Raw genomic sequence first — 17,181 nt, 5'->3', positions numbered from 1 at the left:
GGCAAGGGTGAGAAAAGACTTCAAGGTGATAATGTTTTCTACTGCCCTGTTCACATTATCCTTGCTGTGATGAATAGGATAATTGAAAAATTACTTCTAAAACTACGTATTGCTGCACAAGTAGTAGGTTCTTCCCTCATCAAGATTTAACAAAGGTTGGATGGCTCACCTATATGTTCTTTTGTAGTTATTGACTGTTAATTCAAGTGGAAATTCCTTACTGTGATATTCAAAACTGCCATTATCTGACTTAGGGGTACCTGGGTGGTTCAGTTGGTTAAGTGTCTGCGATTGCCTCAGGTCATGATCCTGGGGTCCTGGGATTGAGCCCCTTGTTGGCACCCCACTCACCAAGGAGTCTACTTCTCCCTCTGATCCACCCCCCTGTTCATGCTTTCACTCTAGCTCTCACTCTCTCTCAAGTGAATAAAATAAAGCAAACAAAAACCCTTGCCATTATCTGACTTTACCCTATATTATATTTCACCAAGTTACTCTCTACTTACTATACTCCAGGAAATTGGAATACTGTGAACTGTCTCCTGTATATAATTTCACGATTTGTTTTACCTAGAATGTCCTTCCCTAATTCTATTTTTTTTCTGTTGTAATTATCAATCTCTCATTCCAGACTTAACTCAAATGCTATTATCCATCTGTGGTAGATTAAAGATGCCATAAATTCTTTGTCACTTCCCTACCAAGAGATGAGGTCTAAGGTCTATTTTTCCACCCCCTTAAATCTGGACTGAGCCTGTGACTATTCTGACCAATAGAATACAATGAGTATACTACTGTGCCACTTTGGGACCTGGCCTGTAAGAGAAATGGCAGCTTCTTTATACTCTTTCATGGTACACTTACTCAGGGGGAAGCCAACTGCCGTGTAGGAAGTCTAACTACCCTGCCGTGTTGTGAGAAAACCTGAAAGAGAGATGCCTGGCCAGCCCCCAGATGTTCAGTCATTCCAGCTGAGGCTCTAGACATGTGGGTAAAGAAACTGTCTTGGACTATCAGCCCAAGTGAATCCTTGGATGGCTGCATTGCCATCTACCACCTTACTACATCCTAAGATGTATTCTCAAGCAGTAAGCTTGAGTTCAAGCAAGAATGGCCCAGCTAAACTCCGGCAGCCCATGGTAAAGTCAGAGATAATAGTAAATGGTTGCTAAAAAACACTAAATTTTGGAATGGTTTGTAATGCAGCAATTGATGATTGGAACACTATGCAAAAAGTGTATATTGCAAAACTATAGAAACAATAAAAAGATCAGTGGTTGACATTCAGAGAATGAAGGGATGAATAGGGGGAGTCCAGAGAATTTTTAGGGCAGTGAAACTCTTCTGAATGATTCATGAGTGGTAGATACATATTATTACACATGTGTCAAACTCACAGGATATATAATACCAAGGAGTAAACCCTAATAATGTGAACTGTGGACACAGAGGATAATCATGTGTCAACACTGGTTTATTAACAATAACAAACGTACCACTCTGGGGATGTGGATAATGGGGGAAGCTGTGCATGTGTGGGGCAGGAAATCCACAAGAACCTTTCTGTACCTTCTGGTCAGTTCTCCAATAAATCTACAACTGTTCTAAAAAAACAAAGTGTATTATATATAATATATGGAGAGTGAGAGAGATGTATGTGTATAAAATATATATATATAGAGAGAGAAAGACATATATAGACAGATATATATATATATATCCATACAGTGGGCATTAAACAAGTAATGAGTCAATGGGCATATATATATGATATATATATTTATATATCAAGTTATCTGAAAGAGCCCAGAACTGCATTTGCTTTTCCTGATAGAAAAATAAAGACATATTGTACATTCTCAAAGAATGTACAGGTTAGCAGAAGCCACAAATTTGTGACTAAACACATTTAGTGAAGTGCTCGATATACAATAATAGAAGTCTATATATGCTAGAGTGGGGGAAAAGGATTTGGTGCAGTGCTGAGTAGAAGCTTGTGATGCTAAATACCCTTCAAAGTTTGGGACAACCTTAAACAATGAATCACACTTTGTCTTGTACAAGATTTGAATGTCTATCTTGACATTCATTTGGTTAAAAACTTATTTATAATTATCTGAGTCTAGAAAAGTAAAAGAAAAAATTAGGTAAGCTAAAAAATACAAATACTTTATACTCCATATTTTTAATATAAATTATACTCCTTGGTGTTTCATAAAATCAAATATCCAGAGAAATGGCTTTTTGCAGTTTGGTGAACAAATACCCAATCTTATAATCTGCACAGGATGAAAGCACTCACCTAGAAGAGGCTATCTAATACTGAGGGCTTTGTAGAATTTTGGAAGGAGTAAACATACCTGGTTTCTAATCCCAGTTATTCAACTGTCTTGGGTAATATGACATTGATCAAGCTATATGTTCTTCAGGTCTCAGATACGTATCACATATGTGAAATTGACTTCACAAGGCTAGTGGCAGTTGCCTTTGAAATCATAATTACACAAGCCTCTTAAACATCTGGAGTTTATGTCAATGTCAACTATAATGTCAAGTTTATAGCACTGAGATCATTACACATAGAGAAGGTAGAAGTCTGGTTCCAAGGACTTCTAAAAAGTATATTCACTCACATTAGAAAGAAAAACAAGATGAACCACAAAAAACTAGAATCAGTCTTGGTAACCTGAACTCATTTATCCTGACCCTAATGAAGGTAAACAGGTATCTGGATTCCTCACATACTCCCTGCCTCCATGTTCCCAGTACTGCTTGGAAAGATTTTATAGCACTTTACTTTGAATTATTTATATTAAACCACAAGGGACTATGCAATGGCTTCATAAAAAAGATTTTGAATTGATATTTAATGTTGGTCTGAACATAAAAGAAAATGCTTTCTGACTCATTACTTGTTTAATGCCCACTGGACAGATGTATCCCAATGAGCCCACTTTATCCAGAAAAACAGTGTCAGAAAATTGCTTTATTAAAAAGGGATCCTCAGAAAACCTGGGTGGCATATTTGGTTAAGTGTCAGACTCTTGATTTCAGATTAGGTCTGATCTCAGGGTTGTGAGATTGAGTCCTGCATCAGGCTCCGCTCTCAGCCCAGGGTCTGCTTGGGTTTCTCTCTCCCTCTCCCTCTGCCCCTGTCCCCATGTGCACTCTCTCTTTCTCCAAAATAAATAAAATATTTAAAAAATTTTAAAAACAGATCTCTAGGCCAAGGCTAAGGCAATGTTCTCCATGGCTAATGTATCCTCCTCACAAAAGCATGCCCTAGAATTTTTTTTTTTTTAAGATTTTATTTATTTACTCTTGAGAGATAGAAGGAGAGACAGAGCCAAAGACACAGGCAGAGACAGAGCCAGAGACACAGGCAGAGGGAGAAGCAGGCTCCATGCACCGGGAGCCCAACGTGGGATTCGATCCCGGGTCTCCAGGATCGCACCCTGGGCCAAAGGCAGGCGCCAAACCGCTGCGCCACCCAGGGATCCCCCTAGAATATTTTTATATCACTGATTCCCAAATAAAGTTCTTCATTTTAGACTTAGTCATGAAATAATTTTTTTTTTTTTTTTTTTTTTTGTGGAGAGGGTAGGGTAAATGGTCTTAAAAGGTTTCTAAATGACTCAAAGCCACTCCTTCTCTTGTTTACTCATATTCACTTGGTATTTAATATTACCCCTGAGTTTTGGTACATTTAATTTAAATCCAGTTTTTCCTACCTAATGTTTTATTTTCTTCTGCTTAATCATTTATGTTTTTTTACATTAAGTTATATATTTTTTATAACAAGAGAGTTTTTATTTTTTCACATCATTGGTAATATGGAAGTACTTAGAACTATACTCAAAAGCTTTAAATAAGACCCTCAATTATAAATATGGTCTCTACAACAGCAGAATGTGTAACAAGTACTTTAAAACAAAAATTAAAATATACAATGCAATGTTGTGATTTGTATTAACTGTAGAAAAAATAATTGCAATTATTTAATAATAATGATATAGATGAATAAAATCAGAAAATAAAAGTATTCTAAAACAGTTTAAGCTCTTTTATGTTTAACATAAACATACTAATAGATATTTCTTATATTGAATTTGCTTAAGTAGAGACTCAATTTTATTACATTAAGCTCATGTAAATATGTTTTTCTTAAAGTTTCTAGTTATTTAAGTATATTCAAGTTATTTAATCATGGAGGTAATAATATTTACTTTGTAGGAAATTTACAGAAAGTAATGTGGACCAAGTACCTAACTGGCTGGCACACAGTAAGGTGTATTAATGGGAGCTCTTTAATTAATGTGAGCTTTTAAAAATTAATTTACTATCTGCTTCCTCTTCCAAATCTGTTACTGTTACACATGCAAAACCATTTAGACACTTTTTTCACAAAAAGATTTACAAAGAACCAATAAGAACATGAAAAAGGTCTTAAAACCATCAGTTATCAGGAAATGCTGATTAGAACTAATGTAATCTGCCTCTACACCCTCAGGAATGGCTAAAGTGAAAGCAAATGTTGGAGAGGATGTGGAGCAACTGGAACTCACAAATATTGCTGGTGGGAATGTAAAATTGTACAACTTCTTTGGAAAACTGTCTTGCCATTTGTTAAACATTAAACATAAATCTACCCTATGACTCTGCAATTCCCCTGCTAGGTATTTATTCAAGAGAAATGAAAATATATGGCCACCAAGGACCCTGTACAAAAAAAAATAATAATAAAATAATAAAATAAAATAAAACTTTGTTAATTAAGGCTATCACTTAGTGCATGGATATACAAGCTTTGCTAAATTGCACCATGGAAGAAATACTCAACAACAGAAAGGAACAGGTCATTGAAAGACACAACAAATAAATAAATCTCCAAAGCATAGGCTGAGTGAAAATCTAGACACAAAAAGGTATATGCTATATTATTTCATTTAGATAAAATTCTAGAATAAACAAAGCTAACTCATGCTGATAGAAATCACGTCAAGTGGTTTCTTCCCTGGTGTGTATATGTGAGTGGAGAGAGAAAGGGATTGTGGTTTCTCTATTTTTGAACTTACCAGAAGTTTGTAATTGTTTTTCATTATGTAGAGGAAGGTGGGTGTTTATTTTTGTATGTGAAAGCTCTTCTTTATTAGGTTTTGACTTATCATATTGGTCAATTTTTATACTTTATAATTTATAATATAATATTCTAATATAAGTTTTCCTTTTAGTGCTTGAAGTATGAATCACCCACTGGTATTTTACTTTATTTTTTTTAAGTTTTATTTACTTATTCATGACAGACACAGAAAGAGAGAGAAAGAGGCATAGACACAGCAGAGGGAGAAGCAGGATCCATGCAGGGAGCCCCACGTGGAACTCGATCCAGGGTCTCCAGGATCACACCCTGGGCTGAAGGCAGGCGCTAAACCACTGAGCCCCCTGGGGCTGCCCAGTAATTGGTTATTTAAAAATGTGTATCACTCTGGCATCTGTGTTCTATGTAAGATCAACTAAGAAACTTTTATAATTTATTAGTATGAATGATCCTCTAGATATGTTTAAGTTAAAAGAGAGATATTAACTGTTTCCCCATATGGAAGGAAAAAAGATTGTGGGGTTAAAGTCAAATAGTTGGGATCCCTGGGTGGCGCAGCGGTTTGGCGCCTGCCTTTGGACCAGGGCACGATCCTGGAGACCCGGGATCGAATCCCACATCGGGCTCCCGGTGCATGGAGCCCGCTTCTCCCTCTGCCTGTGTCTCTGCCTCTCTCTCTCTCTCTCTCTGTGACTATCATAAATAAATAAAAATTTAAAAAAAAAAAAAAATAAAATAAAGTCAAATAGTTATAATTACCCAAATGTTCCCAGTGCATTTGCATTTGCTTGTTGACTGCTTTTATCACACAATTTTAGACTTAGTCATGAAATTAAGGTCTTCTGCATCTAAATGGTCTTCTGCATCCAAATGGAATATAAAACAATCTTTACTAAGAAAAAAAATAAAAATATGAATTGCTACATATGGTAAAGTCTTATTGAAAGGTTTTGGCAATTTCTAACTCAAACTGAATGAGGCCTACTGAAACATAAAAACATTTGCTGAGAACAGAATATACTCCAAGTAATATCACTTATTCATGACAGACACAGAAAGAGACTTAAAGTACTTCAGCATAAGTACATATTAATTCAAGGTACATAATACCCATTTATAAATTGATGCATACACATCTACAAAATCAAAACCAAATTTATTTTCCAGAGATTTTTCCATTATTCCAACAGTTCAGTATGGCAAAATGATATTTCCAGTCTATCTTATAATTAAAACAAACATCCACATCACCTGGAACCTGGGAGGAAAGTATTTATTATAATAAAAATAAACAGTCCATAACTTGATAAATGAAAATCCATGTGTGTTCATGGAGTCAGTGCTAAAATTATGTCTTCATGACACCCACTGCATATAGACAAGCTCCAAATTCTTTTATCATTTAAGGTTCTTCTAATTCCAGCTTTTATCTCTTCTACCTCTTCTTGTCTCTCATTGTTTCCCAACATAAATAAATTCTTAAATTTAGGAGATTATTTTCCATACTTGCTCACTCATTGGTTTATTCATTCAATAAATACTCCTTAAGCCCCCACCATGTATTAGGCATGGCTTTTAGGCCCTGGTAAAACCATCAGTAAAATGAAGACAAATTTCTGCTCTTGTGGAACTTATGTTCTTGTCAAGTCAGAGGAGACAGACATTAAAGAATAAATTTAACGAATATATAAGTTAGGGATGCATGGATGGCTGAGTCAGTTAAAGATCCGAATCTTAATTTTGGCTCAGGTCACCATCTCAGGGTCCTAAGATGACATTCGGCTCTGAGCTCACCAGGGAGTCAATTTGAGATTCTCTTTCTCCCTCTTCCACAACCCTTCCCTCCACATTCTCTCTCTCCAAGATAAATCTTTTCTAAAAAAAATCTTTTCTATAAAATATATATATTAAATCAGAAGCCAAGAATCATGGAAAAACTTGACCAGAATAAGTGACAATCAGGAGTATATGGGAAGGGGGAGGGGCATACTTTATCCAACTCAATCTCTTGGCAGCCAGCAAAGTGCTTTGCAACTTCTCCAACCTATAGTGATTACTCCACCCTATCAATCACTATAGCACTACTTGACAATCTGCATCACTCAACTGGCTTTTCTCACATGCTATTTTATATTGCCACAGGCGGTAGAATAAACTAGAAACAGCAGGATTGGGAGAGGAATCTGAGAGTCTAGTTTTAGCTCTTTATTTGGTACATCTTATAACTTATCTAGGTGGTTTCATCGTTTTCAAAATGAGGGGTTTAGACTAGATGTTATCCAAATACATGAAATATAAATTTTTATGTGTATGTTCTCCCCTCACAAGCAACTCCACCATAAAAATCTTCGTATGTGTCCTTCCTTCTAGAGTCATCCAGACATGTAATATGTAGTAAACTATAATTTATATTAACTAGTTGATTTACTGGCAAAAGCATTTTAAATATCACTAAAACACTGTTCAGTGATGAATAAATTTTTCCAGGCATACACAAACTTTTCCACTAACTGCAAATATTTCATATAGTGAACTCTCATTCTGGTCTCCAACTGTAATTTTATTTATTTATTTATTTTTCATTTAAGTTCAGTACTCATGGTTCTCAAAGCAAGTCCCTGAATTGACGCACGGTGCACCATCTAGAGGCAGGGCCTGAGGAAGTCAGGCTGTTACCCTTCCCAACAGTTTGTTACCCTAACTCAGACAGATTAAGGAAGCCCAGGGATCTTTCATCATCCACATCAGGATATGCTTGTTATCTAGTAGGAATGAGTGAGAGGCTTATTCCTATGTAAATGAAGCCTCAAACTCACAGCCCTGCAGACAAATTATGGTGCTGCCAGCCAAGGCAGAGAGAATAGCCTCTATGCCCTACAAGATACTACAAGGCAATCACACCAGGCCATGGCCTACTATGTGTCTACACCAAGGCCCCAGCTATGAGCAGAGGACAGCATGGGTCTTGCACAAGGGCACTGAGAAGGATCTGAGGGCAGAACAACAGGGGCTGCAGACTGGGCAGTGAAGTTCGCATTCCTGAGAGGTGGGCAGAAAATGAGATTTGGCATCAACCAGGGATCCAAATGCCAGTGCATACTCAATTGTTGCATTGACTTTATTTACAAAACACATATTCAAAGATAGAATTATTAAGAATTTCAAGATAGCAACGACAGAGACAATGCCAAGATTGGAAGATTTCCAAGGCTTTTCCAAACATGGGGCCCTAAGGGACTGCACTGACCACATACTCGTGAAGCCTATGCTGCTACCCCAAATATAAAAGAATAACAACTATATAACATCATCTATATACAAGGAAGTTTTTTTCTTTAGGTTTTAGTTTTTTTAATGTACAGTTTTTAAAATGTGAGAGGAGACCAATTCTTCTTGGAGAAATAGCTGAGTCTAGGTATGGCTCAGGGAAAGTACAAGTTGAATATGGGCCACATTGTGTCAGAAAGCAAGGAAGAACTAACTCAAAGACTAATAGGAACATACCAAATGGACATAAGAAGCAGCGTAAAGGTGCTCCCAACGGCCACATTTAGAATGACTCACACATCAAAATTAGTAATTGTGGTTAATTATAATATATTGAATAAAAAAAATCCATGAGAACAATATGATACACATTTAAAAAATGTAAAAGTGAGAAGAGAACAGAAGAGATAGAAAGGGGGCTGAAAGAAAATCTGTTGCTTCCATTGGAGGTAACTTTTATTCTCTTTACTCTGAAAACTGGTGATTAGAGGGAAAGAATTAAGCATTTTCTTTACTTTTTCAGGATGAACTATGAGTTCATTGTCATTGATGAATGAAAACCCTTTTATATAGAACGATGTGTAATAAATACAGATGGAATGATAGTTTTAGAATGTATTTAGAGGAAATTATTTAGTCAAGGATCATCAATGGAAGCTAACACCATTACATAGAAAGTTGATGGGGAGCAGGAAATTCACAATGTTCTCAAGTTTCTCCCTTCAAATTAGCAATAATTCCAAAAGAGAAACTTTTACAACAGAAAGATCTTGTGATTACCACCTTAACCAAGTAATCAAAGCTAGAGTCACTAATAGTGACATTTTATATCTCTTGATGTGATCAATATACTTGGGAAGAACCCTGCCAAAAATGATTAATTGAATCTCACTGAGCCTTTAGATCTAATCTACAGTTATAGGAAATACAGAGTGTAAAGCAATAAGTTAAAGGACACCATGGGACACAAACAGATAAGCTCAAATGCAAACATTCTACTTTCTAGGCAACTGATCTAGTTTCTTTGAAACTAGTTCAGTGTCACGAAAGATAAAACTATGTGTGGGAGGGGTATGATATTCCACAATAAATGAACATAACCCCAAATTTGACATGAAATTGGGTAGGTTTTAAATATATACTACATATTAGATAATATATGAGAATTATGGATTTTCTAGGTACAATAAGAGCATTTTGACTATGTGAGAAAACATAGGATGAGTTACTGAGGCATACAATTTTCTCTGAAATGATTCTGCAAGGAGACCAAAATGTTAATTGTTGAATCTTGAAGAAGGGGATATGGATGTTCACTGTATTATTCTTTTAATTTTTCTATTAAAAAAATTTCACAATGGAAGTCAGAGCCATTAATTTAGCTTAAAACTTTCCCTTTGACAGCTAAAACCTTTCTTTAAACAAAATCTTAGAAGGAGCCATGAGAAGGAAAGCAGGCAACAGCTGAACTATTTTGATTGGAGCAGGTTGATAAACCAGAAATCCATCCCTATCAGCAATCCCCTTTGCCCTTCAAAGAAACCTCTGAAGTATTCAATTAAAGCTCTCTGGATGAAGGACGCCTGGATGGCTCAATCAACTGTGTCTGACTTCAACTCAGGTCATCATCTCAGGGTCCTGGGATTGAGCAGTGGGCTCCTTGCTCAGTGGGGAGTAGTCTTGTCCTTCTGCCCTTTCCCTCCTTGTATTCTGAAATAAATAAATAAATAAATAAATACATACATACATACATACATACATACTTCAAAAAATAAAAACTCTCTGGCTTAGTAAATCATTTCTCATAGTGACAAGAAGAGCTGGGGTGGCCATGGAGCACCAATAACCTGAAAAAAAGAATATGCTCAAAGAAATGGCATGAATAGGGATGGCTTGGACAAAACAAGAATTTAATATACATTTTATAATCTTACTAAGGACAGTCCTCTCCTAGGGCATTTTGAGGTACTTAGGTAAATTTTCCCAGATGGCATATACAACCAGATACCCAAAACTTAGCAAGATAGAAGCCTCCAATCACTGGGTGACATTGCCATCAAATCATTGGAGGATTCACTGAAAAGCATAAAGCCAAAGCCATCCATCCAAAACATCTCATAAACCAATCCATAGGGAGGTATTAGCTTTACATGGTTGTTTTCAGTAAAAGATATGTAGCTTTAAAACCCAATTGAATAGTACTTTAATTACTAAAAACTTTTAGACTTGGTTCAGTCTCTTCAGTAAAACAGCTCAACAAGTTTTTATTTACTTCCTATTCAAGACATATTTTACTTTAAGAAAACAGAATACTAAATATCTGTGTATTTTAATTAGGTACTGTTTAAAACATAATTAGAGAGTATGAGTTTTAATTAGGTACCGAGCTTTTATTTTCATGCTTTTGTATCCTGTTGAGTATGCGAGGGTGTTTATGATTTTAAAGACCTGACTCTTTCTTAATTAGTTAGTTTCTACCCCTTCTGATCTTTCTCTGGAATATTAAGCCAGATCATCTATTGTGTACATCTAAGTATGTACAATTGTCTAAGAGACAAAGGTTTTCTAAAGTGTTGAACTTGTGAACTTAGTAAAATATAATTTTTCTTTTTTTTAAGATTTTATTTATTTATTCATAAGAGACACAGAGAGAGAGATTGGCAGAGACATAGGCAGAGAGAAAAGCAGGCTCCATGCAGGAAGCCTGATGTGGGACTCAAATGCCCTAAAAGAGCATTTTGCCTAGGTTTTTTTTTACCTGTAGATAGATGCCTGGGTTAAAGTTGCATAGATTTTCATCATTATTACAAATGCAAAAGAATTTTTTTACATAATAATCAACAGAGTTCCTTGAGATCATATTATAAAGATAATTTTTAAGTCATCTTCATATTTAATATTAAATATATTTTAATTGCTGTTTCTTAGTATCAATATACTTTCTAAATTGAATTATGGATTTTAATGCAAATAATCAAGGTCTCCTTATGTAAGGAACAAAAAAATTGACTCCATTTGCAGTTAGAAATTAGTCAATATTATCAACCCTTTAAAAGAGTTAAATAGAGAGGGAGAGTAACTAATATTGTCTAAGTATCAACTGTGTCAGGTATTTTTATATGCATCACCTCAATTCTTACACCAGCCCTACAAGGAAGGTATTATTTTCCCCTCTTTAGAACATGCTTGGAGTAGGGTTAAAAAATATATAAGACCTGTCTCATTCAAAAACTCATGTTCATCTTCATTAGAGATTAAAATTTAGAAAATAAAATGTAAATACACCATATCTACAAGTATCTACATATTTAGTTACATACAATGCGAAGTAAACAGTTTTTATCATTGGCAAGGAATCATAATGAAACCCATTAAAGCATCAAAACAGATATTTTTCAGCCTGTCTTAAATATTGAAGAGACTAGACACTGTGGAACAATAGGAAGTTTCTCTCATTCTCTCAGCTATAAGAAAAACATTTAGCAGTGATCTTTTTTTGTTTCAGAAATTAAAACAGCCACAAGTTGAAAAGAAAGATATTTCTATATGCTTATTCAAAAGAGAAATACCTAGAATATGTCAATAACTAAAGAAAAACTAATTGTGTAAAATCTCCAACATTGCCATTGGCCATTACTTCTCTGTCCCCAAAAATTAATGCATCAAGACTTTCCACTTTGTGTATCATTATTCTAGAAATACTATTTTTAGGCTCATCTTTTACCCAGTGCACTGCACAACACTTACATGAATAACATTATATATTTTTAAAGCTAAAAATTGAGCCCCCCAAAATATAAAAAGGACAAAATTAAGTAGTCTGTATTCTGACAACCATAAAATGTGGATATTGTTATCTCATGAATTTTGTATTGGGATTAAATATAAATAAACACATAAAAACTATTTTGATACCTGGTACACAGCAGATTCTTGCAGTGGGTTGAATGGTTGTCCCTCAAAAAACATGTCCTTGCCCTAACTCCTAAAATCTTTGAGTGTTACCTCATTTTTAAAAAGGTCTTTGCAGGTTTATTTCAAGCAACTTGAAATGAGAAAATCATCCTGGATTATCTAAGTGGGCCCTAATGCCAAGGACAAGTGTCCTATTAAGAGAAAGAAGACGTTGATAGAGACATGAAGATGAGTAATGTGGCCACAAGGCAAAGATACTCTGGAACTCCTCAGCCAATAGAAGCTAGACGCAATGGTCAGGGTCATTACTATGCCTTCCTGTTGGTTTAATTCAATGGCTGTTAACTTCAGTGCATACTAAAATCACCTGGTAAGCTCCTAAAACGTGGATATCCAGACCCCATCCCCTGAGATTCTGGTTTAATAGATAGGAGGTAGAGGACGGACATGGTTTTCAATAGTTTTTAAAATATCCATGGTAAAAATAATGTGGAGCAAATATTGAAATTCACTATTAAGATTGCTTATTCAGAGTCTGTTTTCCAATTAGATTTTGAGCTCTGTCAGGACATGGACTATGGTTGAATTGTTCCTGCTTAACACAGTACCTGACATATAGTGATGCATTGAATGAATGTCTAACTTCTAACATATCTTCATTCAAATGTGAGAAATGAATGAAACATGGCTCCGAATCTCAAAGAGTTCTTGAACATAACAGGGAGAGGCAGAACAGGTTGGGATAGAGAAGAGAGGCTGTCTAGGAATAATTAAAATTATACCAAGTAGAATCAACATTCAGTTTCAAGTAACAGAAATCCTAAATTAACAATGAATTAAATAAATAGAAGTTTCTCTCACACATGAAAGAAATCTGACTATAGACTAGACCTAGTAAGATAGTTTTAGAATTGTCATGGACCTAAGCTTATGTCTTGTTCCTCCTTGTTTCACAGAATAAATCTCCTAATTCATGGCCCAATATGGCTGAGTTTCAGAGATGACAAGCACACTGCAGCCAGCAGGAAGAAGTGAAGAGGGACAAGCACTCTCCCATTAGGGACCCCTTTAACACGCATGACATGACACTCCTGCTTGCACCCCAATAACCAAGTTTAATCATATGGCCATTTCTATCTACAAGAGGCTGAGAATATTGCTTGATTTCAGGTAGTCATGAGCCCAGGTAAAAAATAGTTCTATATATTATTAAAGAAAATGGATATTTAGGGGAATGAATTACTGCCTCTGTCATAATCATGAACTCTAATAGAACAAACTTAGATACTGTGCTAGCTATAATAAAGGTCCTTTGTACTTCAGGAGTACAGGAAAAGGAACTAGAATTCCAACTGGAAGCACTGGGGAAGGCTTCATTGTAAAGGTATCATTTGAGCCATGAAAGAAATAGAACAATAGGCAAGCAGAAAACTGCTTTCGGCAGAGGGAATATTGTGAACAAAAGCACAGACATGAGAAGGTACGGAGTGTATATCAGGAAAAGGCATCTAGTAGAGAACAAAAAAGAGAAAAAGCATTCTGTTGTGGAAAGAAAACAAGAATTTTGAATCACAGACACCAAGTTTGAATCAGTACCTTTGCTACTTAATACATGGTTAATGGGAAGCTGTAAAATTTACTTTTTTTAAAGATTTTATTTATTTATTCATAAGAGACACACAGAGAGAAGCAGAGACATAGGCAGAGGGAAAAGCAGGCTCCCTGCAGGGAACCCCATAGGGGATTCAATCCCAGGACCTCAAGGTCACGACCTGAGCCAAAGGCAGACACTCAACCACTGAGCCACCCAGGCACCCCAAAGCTGTGAAATTTAGATGAGAATATGAAACACAGTTTGCAAATAATAAAGTTGAAAACAGACATATGATAAGGATGAAACAAAAGCCTTAATCAGAAAGGAAGGAAAATAATTGTCATACTAAGAATGTTGAGTTTATCCTGTTACTAACAATTGAGAAAAATGATACTATTAATAAAAATCATACTATTCCTTCTTTATGGGAAGTCCAGTTGATAATTTCGATTATAAGCTTTGGTGATTTTAATAACAAAGAAACTGTTTGTTCCAATGGGGAACTCTACATACCACCTTGGAATTTGTTCACACCATTTTATTCCTCCTTACAGCTTTCAAACCATCTAGTAGACACATGCAGAAAATCTGTTTGAAAATGACAAGTGAAAGATGTTTTATAAACTCCAGATGGAATTTGGTCTTTACTCAGATCAAATATGAAAAGACATCCAGGCACCAGGGTGGATATCCAGGAAGTAAATTCTATCTGATTTTATGAATCAAAATGTTCTACATTTTACTAACAGAACTTTAGTGTGGAAGCTCAGCAGTTGCAATACTAGGGACAGGGAAGAAGGGCAAGTGGAAGAGATGGTGGAAGGTTACAATTATTTATTGAGAACTATAAGGTGCCAGGTATAGTGCCTGCTATTTTATATCCAATGTTTCATTAAATCCAACAATGACCTGAATATAATCCAAGGTTCAATAATGTTAATTGTCTTGCCCAAGTCATTGGATGATAAAGATTCAAAGTTCAGTCTGTCTAACTCAAATGTATTTTCTTTTTCCAAACTGGAGATGTGCACTTTTCTTACTCAACCAGCCAATCACTCATTAATTCCCACTTCACTCAATTCTTCACTTCAAATTTATTCCAACCAATGTTTAACCAAAACCTGTCTTTCTTCTTCCATTTGCCAAGATGTCTCTAATTTTAATACTCACTGATTTACTTCTCTATTTCCAAGTAATCTCACTTCCTGATTTATAATGCAACCTATAAACATTTCAAAATTTTTAAAATGAAGAAAAAAGGGAAAAGCCTTGAACGTATCTGCCACTGAGCATAGAAGAGTACTGAACACATAGAGGTACTCATTACATATGTTTGGTTTGCTGTCTTGACCATTTTATAGGAAATAGAAATAAGAAACAAGTGGAACTGGTTTCTTACAAAACCAATTCTTTGACAAAATAAAATGAGTGTAGGATCCTGCACTGATACATCAATTCAGACAAATGCTCAGTTTAGCACATATTGTTCAATACTTTCTAAATTTTCAATTTTGTATATTTAAAAAGCCAACTCCAGAATATACATCAGCTCTTTTGCCCCATCATCAATACTATATTGAACCTGCATTCAACATCAAACCTCATGATCTCAGCCTAACTAATCTTGTCTCCTCACTACTGCCCACTCCTACCCTACTGCCCATCCAAATTCACAAACCAAAATAATTGAATTATCTATATAGATGTGACCATCACCTCTATAAAACTGACTTTCCTGAAAAGTTCAATAAAATCACTTTTCTCAAAAGACATTTCCCATGCTTAGTCAGAAAAAAGTAGATGTTGGGAAATAGTATTAAAATGCTTTTTTAGCTGGAATTTAAAGTGTTTCAAAGATGATCAGAGGCTCTGAATATTTGGGAAATAAATGAGCATGTGTTTACATTAACTATTAAATATACCATCTAAATAATCTCCTCTGGATTTGTTAGTGCAACGTCCTCTGTTTATAGATCTTGTAAGATCAACACTGGTATGGCTTTTCATAAATATAATTTTAAATAATTGTGTTTACTCCCATTGAACCTACTTTAACAAACAGATATTTTGTATATTTTTTATTGGAGTTCAATTTGCCAACATGTTGTATAACACCCAGTGCTCATCCTGCCAAGTGCCCCCCTCAGTGCCCGTCACCCAGTCACCCCAACCCCCCGCCCACCTCCCCTTCCACCATACCTTGTTCATTTCCCAGAGTTAGGGGTCTCTCATGTTCTGTCTCCCTCTCTGATTTTTCCCACTCGTTTTCTCTCCTTTCCCCTTTAATCCCTTTCACTATTTTTTATATTCCCTGAATGAATGAAACTATATGTTTGTTCTCCGATTGACTTATCTCACTCAGCATAATACCCCTCCAGTTCCATCCACATTGTAGCAAATGGTGGGTATTCTTCCTTTCTAATGGCTGAGGAATACTACATTGTATACATAGACCACATCTTCTTTATCCATTCATCTTTCGATGGACACCAAGCTCCTTCTACAGTTTGGCTATTGTGGACATTGCTGCTATAAACATAGAGGTGCAGGTGTTCTGGCGTTTCACTACATCTGTATCTTTGGGGTAAATCCCCAGCAGTGCAATTGCTGTGTCGTAGGGTAGCTCTATTTTTAACTCTTTGAGGAACTTCCACACAGTTTTCCAGAGTGGCTGCACCAGTTCACATTCCCACCAACAGTGCAAGAGGGTTCCCCTTTCTCCACATCCTCTCCAACATTTGTTGTTTCCTGACTTGTTAATTTTCCCCATTCTCACTGGTGTGAGCTGGTATCTCATTGTGGTTTTGATTTGTATTTCCCAGATGGCCAGTGATGCGGAGCATTTTCTCATGTGCTTGTTGGCCATGTCTATGTCTTCTTTGGTGAAATGTCTGTTCATGTCTTCTGCCCATTTCATGATTGGATGGTTTGTTTCTTTGCTGTTGAGTTTAATTAGTTCTTTCTAGATCTTGGATACTAGCCCTTTATCTGATAGGTCATTTGCAAATACCTTCTCCCATTCTGTAGGTTGTCTTTTAGTTTTGTTGACTGTTTCTTTTGCTGTGCAGAAGCTTTATATCTTGATTAAGTCCCAAAAATTCATTTTTGCTTTTGTTTCCCTTGCCTTCATAGATGTATCTTGCAAGAAGTTGCTGTGGCCAAGTTCAAAAAGGTTGTTGCCTATGTTCTCTTCTAGGATTTTGATGGATTCTTGTCTCACATTTAGATCTTTCATCCATTTTGAGTGTATCTTTATGTATGGTGTAAGGGAATGGTCTAGTTTCATTCTTCTGCACGTGGCTGTCCA

The sequence above is a fragment of the Vulpes lagopus genome, chromosome 5, assembly GCF_018345385.1.
Source record: "Vulpes lagopus strain Blue_001 chromosome 5, ASM1834538v1, whole genome shotgun sequence".
NCBI lineage: Eukaryota > Metazoa > Chordata > Mammalia > Carnivora > Canidae > Vulpes > Vulpes lagopus.
This window is presented reverse-complemented; position numbering follows the sequence as displayed.